A 12,211-nucleotide genomic window follows, 5' to 3' on the forward strand; every position below is an offset into this window, starting at 1 on the left:
ACTAGATATAAGTAGATAGTATTAAAACAAAGGAAATTTATTCAAAAGAATATATGTGTTAGAAAGAATAATAACATATATAAAGTAAATAGCATAAAGAAAACATAAAACATCCAGTGTCATCAATGCTATTGTTCTTATTTTCGTATCCTTATTTAAATGAATATAAAAGTTGTCATTATTATTAAAAAGTTTTTCAGTAGACATCATCAGAGCAATATTTTCATTAAAAAATATTCTATCTTTTATTAAAGTATTACCTTTTGAATTGAATTTCATATTTTTTGGTTTGCTACCCACTTATAGAGTATAGCAATGTAGACCATGGCATTTGGATAATGAAATTATTTTTAATCATTTACTTTTTTCCATGTTCTCTAAGTGAATAATGCTGGTTCATTATGTCCCCATTCAAAAATGCAATATGTGTATGCATCTGTGTGATTTTTATTTATTGAAAAACTTTCCTTTCTTACTAATTAGAAACAATAAGAACTTAAAATGAGGTATTTCTTTTAATTTAAGGCAGAAGTGTTATGAAAATAGCAACTTGCTACCTGGAAGTATTTGGAAGTATCAATGATAAAAGCACGATTTACAGTCAATAAAACAATGTTCTTTAAAGATGATGTAGTAGTTGTTAGCATAGCCAGAATGAATCCAAAAATCACAAATTTGACTTATGGTTGTTGTTTAGTCTCTCAGTCATGTCTGACTCTTTTGTGACCCCATGACATGTACCCCTCCAGGTTCCTCTGTCCGTGGGATTCTCCAGGCAAGACTACTGGAGTGGATTGCCATTTCCTTCTCCAGGGGATCTTCTCAACACAGAGATCGAACCTGGGTCTTCTGCATTGGCAGGAGGGTTCTTTACCACTGAGCCAAGGACTGTGGCCTATAACGACCCATGAAAAATCAGTCAACAGTCCTATGCCCTAAACATTAATGAAGTAACAGTAACAGTAATAGTAGTAATAATAATATAATAAAACAACTACATTAAAATCACTCTGACACAGAAGACTCCTCAAAAACAAGATTCATTAGGAAGATCTAGGAAACACTGAACAGAATTATTGTTGATTGAATTCAATAATTAAAACTAAATAACTATTGGTTTTATATCCTGGAAAAGCACTTCTTAGAGTTCCTTTCTTAAGGGCAGTTATCCCTGAGCCTGGGCTACTAGGGAGTAGTTCCAGTCTCAGAAGGAAAGGTACAGCCATGTGCACACATCCCTTGCATCCCTTTTGCTCTGTAGGAGAGGTCTAGTGAGCCAGGGTCTCTCTGGAAATTTCTGGGCTCTGATGGGAACACACCCTGTCTGTTAACCTGTATTCCCGACCTAGGGGCCCCAGGGCGACTGATTCTCCCGAGTGGGCCTTCAAGTGGTTCAGATTGGCAAGAGCATGAACATCCACCCAACTGCTCTTTTCCTACCTCTCACAGAGCCAGCTTTGTTCCACCCATTGGCAGGCTGGAAGGAAGAGGGGCAAAGCCCTTCCCCAGTGGGATTTGGGGCCTACTTCGAGAGGAAAGGCCCCTTTGAAGAGCTGAGCCCAGGAGGGCACCCACTCATGCCAAACACACTCCCGCTGCTTTCTTCCTCATTGGCAGTACTGCTCTCAGCCAGCAATGTCTGTGCTAGGATTGCAAAGGAAACGGGATTTTCATGCCCTCTCACTTGAAATTTGGGGCGCTGAGCAGAGCTGGAGGTCTCCCGTTGTATCAGCAACATTCTGGCTTCAAATAGAGGCTGGCAAGCACACCGCAGCTTGCTGTCTCTTCTTCCCTGAAGGAGGCTCGCATTTCCGCATCCTGCGAATTTCACTCTTTTTAGCTTCTTTTCCAATATAGGCCATTACAGAGTATTGAATAGAGTGAGGATTTTTGCATCTATGTCATTATTGATATTGACCTATAATTTCCATTTTTTGTGATATCTATCTGCTTTTGGTTTTGGTATCAAGGTGATGGTGACTTCGTAGAATGAGTTGGGTAGTGTTCCCTGAAATTTTTTGAAAGTTTCAGACAGGTAAGTGTCAACTCTTCTCTAAATGTTTGATAGAATTCGCCTTTGAAGCCACCTGGTTCTGGACATTTGTTTATTGGGAGATTTTTAATCACAGTTTCAATTTCATTACTTGTGATTGGCCTGTTCATATTTTATGTTTTTTCCTGATTCAGTCTTGGAAGTTTGTGACTTTCTGACAATTTGTCCATTTCTTCTAGATTGTCCATTTTATTGGCATACAGTTTTGTATAGTAATCTCTTATGATCCTTTGTATTCCTGTGGTGCCTGCTGTAATTTCTTTCATTTATAATTTTATTGATTTGAATCATTTCCTTTTTATTCTTGATGATTTGGAAAAAGGTTTATCAATTTTGTTTATCCTCTCAAAGAACCAGAATTTAGGATCTTTGCTGTTGTTTACTTCATCTCTATTTTATTTATTTCTGTTCTGATCTTTATAAGCTCTTTCCTTCTATTAACTTTGGGTTTTGTTTGTTATTCTTTCTCTAGTTGCTTTAAGTGTAAGAATACATAGTTTATTTGAGATTTTTCTTGTTTCCTGAGGTAAAACTGTATTGCTATAAATTTCCTTCTTAGAGTTTAGAACTGCTTTTGTTGTGCCCATTATATTTTGGATTATTGTGTTTTCATTATCAATTGTTTCTAGGTATTTTCTAATTTTCTCTTTATTTCTTCAGTGATCCATTGATCATTTAGTAACATATTGTTTAACCTCCATGTGTTTGAACTTTTTTATAGTTTTTTTTCCCCTGTAATTGATTTCCAATAGCATAGCATTGTGGTGGGAAAAGATGCTTAATACGACTTTAAATTTCTTAAATTTACTGAGGCTTGATTTGTGACCTAAGATGTATTACATCTTGGGTCACAAAAATTGAGAATGTTCCATGTGTACTTTAAAGAGTATAATATTGCCATTTCAAAATCGATGGGCTATGTCAATCTTTTGTTTTGTTTGTTTTTTAATCTCTTGGCTGACCTGAGGAGCACGTGGGATCTTAATTCCCTACCTGGGATCGAATCGTTACCCCTTGCACTGGCAGGATGGAGTTTTAACTACTGGATCACCAAAGAAATCTCTATGTCAGCCTTTTAATTACATCCAATGAGATCTAAATATAATGATGATTTGAAACAAAAATTACTAATTTAAAAGAAATGGTGAACAAGTACAATACTGTATGGTCATTACTTCTTTAGATTGTGTTTAACCCTAATTCCTCCATAATTTTATTCAAATGCATCCTTTTTATATAAGAGGTCAATAAATATACTAGCTAAAGGAGATATAGGAAAGAAGCTGCTTGACTCAAGAGCCTTATCAGTCTTAGGAAAGAATCCATATGGAAGTGAGGATCAGAAAATTAATTACCTTCAAACCATCTGAACTTGTATCTTGTAACCCCAGGCTATGTGTATCCCAGTTGGAAGACAAATGGTCTAAGAAGACTGCCTGAAAACTGGGGACAATCCATAGAGGGTTTGAATATGCAGACTGATACTGGTTCCTTGTTTAGTCCCCCTTTTTTTGGAGGGGGAGTCACATGTCAGAGAAACATGCAAGAGTGCCCTGTGTAAAGAGTAGAAGTTCCACATCCTGGATAGACAGAGTCACACTTAATTTTCTATTTGCTGAGCATTTTCTGGAGTATTGATCCTTGTATGTACACAGTAGAATGAGCTTATACATTGTGCATTTTATAGTTTTAATTAATCAATATTATACTCACAAAATAGCAAAGTGGCCTAAAAAGATTTCTTCCAAGTAAGATTAATTATCCAAACATGAGCAAATATCAGAATATGGAAGAACTAATACTTATCAGTCAGGTTCAATCTTCTGGTTGACAACCTCACATGACAAAAACAGTGATTTATGACAAGAAGTTTGCAAAACACTCCTAACTCATCAAAAAGTCAGTTTTAAGTATAAACATAAGTCTATAATACAAAATAAATTTAATCATTTATAATTATCTGTATTTTGTGATTGTTTACAATGTAGTGCATTTTGAATAGTAAAGAAGTATGTGTAAACAATTTTTAAATAAATATGTTTGGGGATATTTGTCCAAAAATATTTTAATGGTGGGTTGTATTGTCAAAAATCTTTGGGGACTAACTGTTTAGAGAAAGCTCTAGGATTAACTTTTCTGTATTATAGAAAGAACAATAGCTTAGTACCTACTTACTTAGAAATTTTGTCAGCTTTATTTCCTCTACATTTTTCACTAAAAGACAAATAGAAGAAACAGTGGGAGTCTGGGAATAGTCAATTATCAGTAAAGCTTAAGATAACATAATTGTGTTACTCTATATGTATAAATAGCATAAATAATACTTTGAATTTCAGGTAATTCATACATAAATAACTAAAGACAATGATTTTCTTGAACAATAGAACATAAAGATTGGGAGAAGGTACATAATTAAACACAATTTTCTTTTAGGATGAGTCATTTCCCCACACCATTCTTAGCTAACATAAATTTCAACAGAACTTACAAAATATTTGAGTCATGAGCCGAATACATCTTTGTCTTAAGCTGGCATTCCACAGAGAAGCAGAGGCCTCTGAAGACACAAACAAATCTTCACCAGTTTTACAAGTTGGCTTTAGTTATATTCATCAATTCTTTCACAGATACAGAATTTACACTTAAGAATTATGTCTGTGTCCTATAGCTTTGACAGGTGTTCACATTAAGGATAACATAACCATCAATTTATTTGCTTCAGGGTAACAAATATGGTACAATTAATATTTTCATTTCACTGCTGGTCAAATTATAGAAACTTTATTTCTGTAAGCTGTGTGATCTGAAATACTGCTGTGCTTTAATATAATCCATAGGTACCTAAAATGTCTTCTAATTGAGTTTCTTATTTCAGATCTGACAGCTACAGTTCTGACAGAAAGAACACAAAGAAAGTGCTTTATAACTCAAAGTAAAATTCCCACAACTTAGAACACCTAAATACCTGAAAAAGAACCAAAATGAATAAATTAATTTGTCCGCACTTATTAGCAATTCCCAAGCTAGGGTGTATATGAACAGATTGGACTATAAGGTTGAAGCTGAAACTAACTTAAAAACAATGAAAAATTCAATTCCAGAAATGGCTATGAAAAAGAATTGTAAAAATGGATTTCTACTAAGCACACTTGCAGTCATGGTTATAGTAATTTTACCAGCAGTTGTGTGCAAATTTGAGTAGTAATTATATACATGCACTATTTCATTAGAATTTAATGCATATCTTTCTAAAATATGTTATTAACTAAAAGTTAACTGCTTTTTGCTAAAGTGAAATTTTGAGGTGATTTCAGTCTCTCACAGGGATGGAACTCAGGTCTCCCACATTGTAGTCAGATGCTTCACCCTCTGAGCCAGCATGGAAGCCCAACTAAAGGTTTATTTTTTCTTCTCTGCTTTTTACTTTTGACTTCTATTTAAAATCGATACTCAGGATACCATCAAAAATTTTTCAATAAGCTAAAAGGAAAAATGTATTCCACTCAAAACAAACAAATATAAACCAAGGTCCAAGTATTAATGTAGTTTTTGATTTTTAGATTTACTCTTTGATATTACAGTTATTTTGTGATTTCATTAAAGTTAAGCTAAAAAGATTAAAAACAGTTTGCCTATAATTGTGTCCTTTCTCAATTTAGCTATTCTTCCAAAATATAATTCATTAAATACTGTTTAGTGAGAAGACAGGATAAAGTAAAGAATAGAGAGAAAGCACATCATATATTTATTAATAAAATTTGTGTTATTTTAATATATTTTGTGTTGCATGATTGAAAAACTTTGGGTCTTCTAAACGCAAAGATACTTATAAGTTGGCATTATTTTCAGAATTTTGCAAGTAAAAACAGAGGAGTCCAGCAGGCTACAGTCCATGGAGTCACAAGAATCAGACAAGACTTAGTGCCCAAATAACAACAATAATACCAAGATCTTAAGAGTTTGAAACATTCCTAACACATCCAAAGATATATGAAATATACATAATTCCAACACAGAGCAATTATCACAATATCACAAAGTATGATTATTTATGAAGATATATTCCAATGAATAAGAAGGCTAAGACCATTTTAAAAAAACCTATTTAACTCAATTCATAAATATGGTTTTAATATACATGCTCCTCAGATTTTAGTAGACACTAGGCAACAAAAATTACTAGCGCATGTTTCCACCACTAGAGACTTTATATGGTGCGGGAGTTCTATCACCGAATCTAAATGCTACCTTAAAAGTAACACAAAAATTCAATAATAACATTTCAAGGAGAGAGTCATTCATTCTTTAAGGTTGTGGCCAATTGGTAAATAATTGAATAAGTGACAAATGTGTGCAGATCATTATAAAAGGAGAAGAGAGTTCATAGGCAGGAAGCCAGAAGGATATTACATACAATCACATCACTAAATTCACCTATATTTTGTCATTTCCTCTTATATTTCCATCCTTTAAAATGTTTCCTACATCATTTTCAGACTTTCTTATTTGGAAGGTAATTTTTTACAAAAGAACATTCATGAACCAACATTTTCCTTAACCAACAACGTTAAATAGTTTCCCTTATATTCAGCTTGATTATCTTAAATTTCAATAAAATAATTTAAGCGCCTCATATTTATTTAAATAACATTATATTTGGTCTAATGTATGATTTTATTTTATGCTTTCTGGGGTTTCCTTTCAATTCCATCTTTGTTTTACTAATATTTCCTTCTTCAGTGATTTAAAAATTAAGGTGCTATTTTCAATTCAACAAAAAAAATTTTGACAAAAAAAACTGAGTCATATTAATATTAAAATTAAACTGTGTTTAGACTCTCTTACTCATTTTCCTTACTATTCTTCCTTGACATTTTCCTCAGTCATATTTATCTTGAGGTCACAAGCAACATGTTTAAAGAATAGATTTGTCTTTTAAGATTCTTTTTATACTTAAAACATTCTATTTTTGGAGTTATAATTGCAATACTTATTTAAATGCATTGAAACCTTATACTTTTCAATAGGCCTCAGTGTATTTATACATTTATCTTGGTTTTTAAATACTGAATGTTCATAGCTGTTCCTTAATTCATATTTTGCTCAGCAGGTAAAGAATCTGCCTGCAAGCCAGGAGAAGCAGGAGACGTGGGTTCGAACCTTGGATCGGGACGATCCCCTGGAGGAGGTCATGGCAACCTACTGTAGAAGTCTTGTCTAGAGAATCCCATGGACAGAGGAGCCTAGTAGCCTAGGGTCCACAGGGTTACAGAGTCAGACGCGACTGAAGCAACTTGGCATGCAGGCATGCAAAACAAAAATGAAAAACAAAACAAACACATAAATTCCTTAGAGGAAAGTCACTATAGAAATACAGCAATAAAGTCATTATAGAATTTACCAATAAATAGTTTTCTTATAAATCAGAAATCTCAGAAATCAGTGGTCAAAAGTCAAGTACTTCTCTTTGGAGAGGGAAGAAAAGTGAAAGTCGCTCAGTCCAGTCGGACTCTTTGCGACCCCATGGACATACAGTCTATAGAATTCTCCAGGCCAAAATACTGAAGTGGGTAGCCTTTCCCTTCTCCAAGGGATCTTCTCAACCCAGGGACTGAACCCATGTCTCCCTCATTGCAGGAGGATTCCTTACTAGCTGAGCCACAGGGTAAAAAATAATAATCACTTGCCAAATGTGGAATATTTCAATTGAAAAATTTTACAGACCTTATAGAAAACAGGTTTGCAACACCTAGTGCAGATTGAAATTTAATTCTGCAATCCCTCAATTCCATTTCTAAGTATGTACATGTAAATAGACTCTTATAAACATGTGCAAGAATCTTTATTAAATTGCCAACAGTAGGAAAATGGAGAACTAAATTGTGTATTAACCCATATATCAGAATACTGTAAACCTACATAACTTACTGAAAGAGATTAATATTATTGACATGTATAGGAGTTGAAGATATAATGTTGGCATCAAAAATACAAACTGGAGAATACTACATATGAAATGCTGAGTAATTCTGAAATATTTAAAACCACATTAACTATATTGGTTTTTTTTTTTTTTTGGGGGGGGGGTTTTCTTTTACTTAGTTATATACATGTGTATAATTTAAAGACACACACATGAAGCTTGTCAATAAAACAGTGGTTGGTTGTGTGTCTCTGCTCCTCACATTTGTATCTCTAAAATCAACAATTTTCACCCTTTTAGCTGATTTTTTTTGTATATAACACTATATCTCTAAATAACATAGATGTACTTGAGCATCTCAATTTATTTACAGTTCGTACATTATCAATGTCACAATAATAAAGATTTTGGTTTATTTACTAATCCCCCTCCATAACCATCAAATCACATCCTTCAATCACTTCTACTATCAAAATTTTTTATTAGATCTACACTGTGCTTCTCTGCTGGCTCTGATGTAAAGGATCTGCCCAGCAATGCAGCAGACATGGGTTCGATCCTTGAGTTGGCAAGCACCCCTGAAGAAGGAAATGGCTACCCACTCCAGCATTCTTGCCTGGGAAATTCTATGGACAGAGGAGTCTGGTGTCTACAGTCCGTGAGATTGCAAAGAATCAGACACAACTTAACAACAAAAACAAACAAAAAGGTCTACATTTGCCATTTGCATTATTCTTCCTGTGTGACTGCTTTCATTCAATAGTTATCATATAATTACTTATCTTTTCTTTAAACCTATGTTTTCCCTGAATAACTGTCTTGTTCTTTCTACCTATCAGTAAAATAGCTCCAAAAAATTTGTGAATTATATTACTCATCTCCTTGCACTAAAATGTATTTGGCATTCTATCAATTTTATCTCCGGAAAGAAATCTTTCTTCTTGGAATTTGTAAAAATAAGGTAGCTAATCAATTTTTTCACCATTTGATTTATGATTCAACTATCTTGGGCCTCTTACTTATCATTAAGCCACTTGTCTATCTTTCAACACAATTTTCTGTTGTCTCTTTTCCTGTTCTCCTGCTCATTATGACTTTGTGTGTTTTTTTTAAATTTCTGTATAAGTAATTTTAGTAGAGCTTTAGAAGTAATCTAAAGCAGATGCATGCTATCTATCTGCTACCTTTATACAATGCACAACTTCATTGGAATTTTTAATTTGACTTTAAGCAAATCTGGGAGCTGTAAAAGTTTATTCATGGGGAATTAAGGGTATATGAATATTTCATGCAGTTTTTTTGTAATTTTTAAAAGTAGTTTTAATGTCAAATTTAGGTTTCAAAAATCGTATTAAGATGTCTGATCTATATCATGGAGCTCTTGAATTTTCATACTGTTGTATTACTACATGATAATAAAAGTTTTAACCCACTTGAAACGATTAGATAATTCCAAGAGGGAAGATGGACCTCAATTAAAATTCCCAATACAAAATAATTAAGAGAGTTGATTTTTGCTTTTGTAGTGGTTTGCCCACAAAGGAAAATCTTTGCCCACAAATAAATATGAATTTTTCCATAGTGTGCATGGAGAAACTAACTCATAATCCTATGCTCACATGTATGATGATGTTTAAAAAAGATCTCTTTCCCTTTTCCTCAGAACAACCGCCTGACATTTCAAAAGATAAGAAGTACTACTCAGCTTGAATGAACTCAAAAATATCTCTGCAAATGTGTTTGAACTCATCTTTTGAAATGTCAGTTTGGGACAAAGTGATATGATTTACTCATTCAGGTACTGAAATATGTATTGAGAGTCTAAAATTTTTTAAAAGGAATTGAAGAATGTATTTTGAATAATCAAGGAAGTAAACAATTGTGTGACTATTACTTCATTAAAATAGTTATCTATTATTATAATACTTAAAGTTTAAATAAAAGAAAATTATTGTAGAATTTGTATATGAAAATATTCATAAATTTTCTAAAAATTTTCCTACAAGTATACTTTTCTATTTCATATTCTAGTGATTATTTCACTTGCTGTTTTGTCTAATGTTGAATATAATTCTTTTTATAGAGATTTATTATAATATTGGCTATTATTTATCTTGTTTTTGTTGAGTAAGTTGGAGGTGCAATGGGAGTAACTTTAAACTACATGTCTTTAAAAATTAATGATAAACATGGAATAGCATATGGCTCAACAATTACACTCATGAGCATTTACTCCAAAGATGTAAAACTTATTTTCACACAGGAACTTGTACACAAATTTTCACAGCAGCTTTATTTGTAGTGGCCCAAACCTGGAAACCACTCATCTGTCCTTCCTTCAAAGACTGAATGGTTAAGCAAACTGCGGTATATCCATACCACAGATTAATACTAAGCAATTGAAGGGAATGAGCTATTGAAGTACTAACAACTTGGATGAATCTCAGGGAAATTATGCCAAATGAATAAATATATAAATATTTTCATATTTTCAAAATTCCTATTTAATAAATTCAGTCTTAAGAGTAAAAACTATTGATGAATTCTAAACCAAGGGTTTGATTTGTGATGTATGTTCCTGCTTAGTCCTTTTGACGAGTCACTTGCTTTCTCAGAGGCCATCGGTACTGACAGTTAAGTCTATTTTCAATTTTAGCCTAAAAGCCCTGATAGTATATTTAATGGAATCAACTAGTTTTACTAACAAACATTTTCATATTTACCTTATGTCCTTTTGTCACTTTAAAATAGATAATATAGGTAATATATCCTTATAGCTTAATGTTTTTATAAAAGTTTATAAAACTAACATGAAGGAAACATGAAGGAAAAGGGTTACCTCAAAAGTTGGCTCCATATAACTAGGAAAAGCTCTTAGATTTTTTTTTGAGAATGTGGCATAAAATGGGCTGAAGAAAATGACTTTGGGAGTGTTCTCCTAAGCTGAAAGAATGCTCACATTAGCTGAAAAAAATGGAAGTTTAGGTGCTTGAAAAAGGGGGAAGATGAAGCAGAGTGGAAAGAAGGAAGCCAGCAAAATAGACACACAGAAAGAATTTGATGACAAGTATAGCTCTATAGAAATTTTGTGATATTTCAGGCCATAAAAATTTAGGACATTGAAGTAAAATACCAAATTAATTCATTCTGTGAAAAAAATCATTACTTTTCACATATTTTAAGAAAATTAGCTATTCAAAGCTACACATTTTGTAGCACAGTTACAGTGATGTTGCCAAAAGTGAAGTAAGTTCAGTTCAGTTCAGTTGCTCAGTTATGTCCGACTCTTTGAGACCCCACGGACTGCAGCACGCCAGGCCTCCCTGTCCATCACCAACTCCCGGAGTTTACTCAAACTCATGTCCATTGAGTCGGTGATGCCATGCAACCACCTCATCCTCTGCCATCCCCTCTCCTCCCGCCTTCAATCTTTCCCAGCATCAGGGTCTTTTCAAATGAGTCAGCTCTTCACATCAGGTGGCAAAAGTACCGGAGCTTCATCTTCAGCATGAGTTCTTTCAATGAATATTCAGAACTGATTTATTTTAGGATGGACTGGTTGGATCTCCTTACAGTCCAAGGGACTCTCAAGAGTCTTCTCCAACACTGAAGTTCAAAAGCACCAATTCTTCAGCACTCAGCTTTCTTTTTCTTTTCCTTTCTTTTTTTTTTCAACTTTCTTTATAGTCCAATTCTCACATCCATACATGACTACTGGAAAAACCATAGCTTTGACTAGATGGACCTTTGTTGGCAAAGTAATGTCTCTGCTTTTTAATATGCTGTCTAAGTTGGTCAACATTTCTTCCAAGGAGCAAACGTCTTTTAATTCCATGGCTGCTGTCACCACTTGTAGTGATTTTGGAGTCCCCCAAAATAAAGTCTGTCACTGTTCCCACTGTTTCCCGATCTATTTGCCATGAAGTGATGGGACCAGATGCCATGATCTTAGTTTTCTGAATGTTGGGCTTTAAACCAACTTTTTCACTCTCCTCTTTCACTTTCATCAAGAGGCTCTTTAGTTCTTCTTCACTTTCTGCCATAAGGGTGGTGTTATCTGCATATCTAAGGTTATTGGTCTTTCTCGTGGCAATCTTGATTTCAGTTTGTGCTTCATCCAGCCCAGCATTTCTCATGATATTCTCTGCACATAAGTTAAATAAGCCGGGTGACAAAATACAGCCTTGACATACTCCTTTCCTTATTTGGAACCACTCTGTTGTTCCATGTCCAGT

The sequence above is a fragment of the Odocoileus virginianus genome, chromosome 29 (assembly GCF_023699985.2).
Source record: "Odocoileus virginianus isolate 20LAN1187 ecotype Illinois chromosome 29, Ovbor_1.2, whole genome shotgun sequence".
Lineage (NCBI taxonomy): Eukaryota > Metazoa > Chordata > Mammalia > Artiodactyla > Cervidae > Odocoileus > Odocoileus virginianus.